The 4146-nt window shown below is 39.3% G+C and overlaps 1 long non-coding RNA gene across 1 annotated transcript; it reads left to right on the top strand.

The window, feature by feature from the left end:
- The first annotated feature begins 949 nt into the window (after positions 1-949).
- Positions 950-3543, top strand: LOC104943549 (uncharacterized). The gene is made up of 4 exons (XR_798120.1): positions 950-1080; positions 1195-1313; positions 3181-3339; positions 3469-3543. It is a non-coding gene; the product is annotated as an uncharacterized lncRNA (long non-coding RNA).
- The last annotated feature ends 603 nt before the right edge of the window (positions 3544-4146 follow it).

The raw sequence follows: 4146 nt of genomic DNA, 5'->3' as shown, positions 1-4146 counted from the left end.
CTGTTTGGCTGATGCAGAGTGGAGTGCACGTGCTGGGGTGTACGGTTTAACCATGTCCTGGATGTAGGAAGGGCCAGATCCATTCAAAGCATGGTACGCAAGTACCAGTGTCTTGAAGTGGATTCTAGCAGTTACTGGAAGCCAGTGAAGGGAGGAGCGGCGTGGTGTGGGACTATGACTAAGAGTCGCTAAATGATACTTACTTTCTCAAAATAAGGATTTGATAACTAAAAATAATTTCTTATCTTATCATAATTAAAAGTCAAAATAATGACACAACAAAATATTTTGAGTTACTAAGTCAGTATTCTCAGGACGTTTCTCTCTAAAATGACTCACATTATCTTGGTTTTTTTTACATTTTCACACAAATTGGCCTTCCATGCATGTCAAACACACGACACTGTAACACATTTAAAGCTGGTTCAAAGGTGTGAAAATATGAAACCAACCGAGTTCAATCAACAACTGTTGGAGCTAGCTCGCTATAACAATTACTCTGATCCAACTTTATGGTATCTTGCATAATTACTTATTTAAAAAATAAACAGTTTTGGAGTAAATAATAAACGGAAACAGATTAATTAAAACTCCTGAATAGCATGCTCAAATTATATCATATGAATAAGAAGTAGTAACACATTAATAACTGTGTACATTGCTTTAGTCAATGTAGGCTATTGTTTAACTAAAATATCAAAAATAAAAGAAGATATATTTACCCCAGTTATCAGAACGTACCTGAAAGCATGTAATCCTGTGCCTGGCTCCGGCAGTACAGACGTGTTGGTAGTAGTGTGGGCTGATGGGAGAATGCACTCTGCAAACATGTGCATTGTGTTTGTATTTCTCCAGAAATGTTCAGACCCTTTGCAAACCTAATTATGTCATCATTATTTATTGTGATTAACAGTTTTTCTATGCTTTGATCTTGTTTTCCTCCAGATAAAATCAGTAGCACGAACCCTCGTGTGATTGAGAACCAGAGAGCCAGACAGCTGTGTATCGATGTGCGTCACTCGCTGTTTTACGAGACCTGCGCCACCTACGGGTTCAACGTGGATCGAGTGTTTTCAGAGGGTGAGTTGGCTGAAATCTCTCACGCAAAACACAGAGTCAGAGGTCTGATTCAGCACGAGGAACAAAGTGTTAATGACACGTACAGTATGTTAACGTCTGCTGTGTGTCTTCCAGCTGCACAGAAGATAGTCGCTCAGAAGAAGCTGGCGGCGCTGCAAGCCTGCAAGTCTCTGCCCAACTCCCCCAGCCACTCAGGGGGCTCCACCCCGGGGTCCGCATCCTTCCCCAGCCAGGTACACATCTCTATTTTTCTAATAGCTGTAGGCAGTGCCCAATTTATTCATCGACATGACAAACATTTGGATCATCTCACATGTGGAGTTATAAGACACTGCTTGATATCAAAAAATCCAAAACATAACACAAAACTAATTTAAATGATACTAATGCTAATTCGTATGAAACAACTGCTAACAGATATACATATATTGGTGTACCATACTTCATTTTGAGACAAGGTGCTCATACTTTATTTGAATATTCCATTTATCTACTTCTGTTTTGGAGGCAGATATTGTTATTTTTATATCCGATATATATTTTAAAGCCACGCTTACGTTCCACATTCTGATTGTTTATACAACATATATATTATGAACTGATTAGCTATCACATATTATCATAATTATATAAGGAAGTTATAATTAGTTCCACCTTTACCAGCGACTGATGATGAACACATTAATGTTATAAACTAAAAACACTTCCAAGTATCTTTTTGTACTTTTACTTTGAATGCAGGACATTCACTTGTATAAGGAATTGTCAAATAGTATTATTGCTTTTTCACTTTTTACTCAGGGAAAACATCAGAATGCTTCTCGATATGAACTGGAATGATTTAAAGTTGTGTACCAAAAACAGGAGGAAGTAAAGTATCCTTATCCGTTCTTTTACTCCACTATGAATCTTCCTTCAAAGCTCATCATCAATATGTATGAGCATTGTTTAGCACAGATTCACACAGATACATATTTCTAATCCCCTGACAGAAGGGTGAAATAAATATTTTAAAACAATGCATTGATATAAAAGCGCTGAATACTAACACATCCAGGTGTGAAACTTGCTCTTGCTCTTTTGTTTGGGTAACAATCTTATTTTGCAGTCTAGACAGATATTACATAATACCTGATCTAAATAGGACACAGATGAAAGTGATCTGCTGTTGCCATGCTGTTTTCTTACTAAGTTGAGCATTTTTGAAGCACCTCTGTAAAGATCCAGGAGCGTTTTTATTATTCCCGATGCCTTCAGTCTCGGAAGAAACACTCAGATCTTATACCGCAGTGTAGAAATACTCTGTTACAAGTAAACGTCCTGCATTCAAAATGTTACTTAAGTATAAAAGTAATAGAATCAAAATATACTTAAATCTAAAAGTACTCTGTCACCAAAGTGGCCATTTTCTGAACAGTATAATTGATATCACTGGCTTATAATCAGTGATGCATTCATGTGTCTATCATTTAATTGGGCAGCTGGTAAAGGATGAGATCCCATTAATAACGTTTTATACTGCCAGGTGTTTCCATCCATAAAGTGAAAATAGCAATAAGTATAAAGTGGCATAACATGGAACAGTCAAAAGTAAGCAAAGTACCGCTAACAGTAAAGCACTTGAGTACGTTCACTTAGTTACTTTAGGTCACTGCTAAAGAGTAATATTTTTCTGCACATGTCAGAAAAATCACCTCTTGAATAAGGTTACAAAAACCATGTCAAACTAAGGTATTCTTTCCAGACTCAAAGTGAGAATGTGTGGCCCTCTCTCGGTTCAGTGTAAGCATTAAATCTGAGGAGGTGCCTTATAAAGTAAAAATCATCAATCAAACTGAAATCTAATTTTCCCCGGCCTCTCAAAGACCGTCCATCACTTCCTGTTCATCCATCTCAGCTCCATCAATATCCCCCTCACCTCGCTCTCATTGATCTGCAGAAATCACCCTGTGGATCAGATCCCATTGTATTGTACATTTACTTCACCTGTGTTTCATCTTTCATCCCATTCTCAACTCCTCCATCTCGCCTCGTGACCTCCGCCGTCCTCCATCCCCCCGCTCCTCCTCCTCCTCCTCCTCCTCCTCCTCCTCCTCTCAGGCCAGTAATGGCTCGACTTGTGGCTACGCCCACTCCCTCCCCTCCACCCCCGTGATCGCTCACAGAGATCTGAGGGTGGCTCAGGGAGAGGGGGGGGGAGGAGGAAGTGTCAACTCACGCTCGCTGAAGAACATCCCCCGCCGGCCCTCCCTCTTCAAGGTCAGTTGTCGCCCAAATGTCTCACACCTCCTACTCCCCCGTCATCTCTCACCATCATCTCACTCCATCTCACCCTCTCTGCTGTAATATTCTGCTATTTGTAAACCTTTTTTTACATTCGTATTCCAGAACCGGGACTCAGATAAGAAGTCTGGTGATGGTAAAGGAGATCAGAGCAACACGAGAGGCGTCCCTATCAAACAGGTACAAAAGAACAGCTGTTAATACATAATATATATTAATGAGGCTTCAGTTTGCTTGAAGCACAATCATATGCACCATCTCCCTCTTTAGTAAAACAGTGAGGAAAAACTACTTGTTTCACCTTTTTAATGGAGGGATACAACACAACTATATATCCAGGACTTATTACTGCACTCTTATACTGTAATGAATCTCCTCAGTTTGACTTACCGGTAATCATTTAAGATCAGAATCAGACATCCTTTATATGTCCCGCAGCGGGGAAATGTGCATTGCTAGAGCAAAGGTTACAGTTCAGATAAAAGGCAACACAAACAAAGAGTAAAATAGTAGACTGACATATTAAATATAGAGGCAAGCACATGCAAAGTAATTAAACAAGTACACATCCATGGTAAAAAAAAAGAAATGTTAAAACCCAAATGTGTTGATGCTTTTGTAAACACAGGGTACTCATTTGTGCCAAGGATTTATAACCATAGGGTCCAATACAAATAAATCATTCCTTTTCTTTTTATTGTGGGCAGGAAAATAAATATTGAAATTGTGGGGGATACCTCTGTAGCAATGGAGAGTCAGGACTCAGAGAGACACGAGGAGAGC

The sequence above is a fragment of the Notothenia coriiceps genome, unplaced genomic scaffold, assembly GCF_000735185.1.
Source record: "Notothenia coriiceps isolate Sejong01 unplaced genomic scaffold, NC01 NC01_scaffold00006187, whole genome shotgun sequence".
Taxonomy (NCBI): domain Eukaryota; kingdom Metazoa; phylum Chordata; class Actinopteri; order Perciformes; family Nototheniidae; genus Notothenia; species Notothenia coriiceps.
The sequence above is the reverse complement of the archived record's forward strand: the minus strand, read 5'-3'. Positions and strand labels throughout refer to the sequence as shown.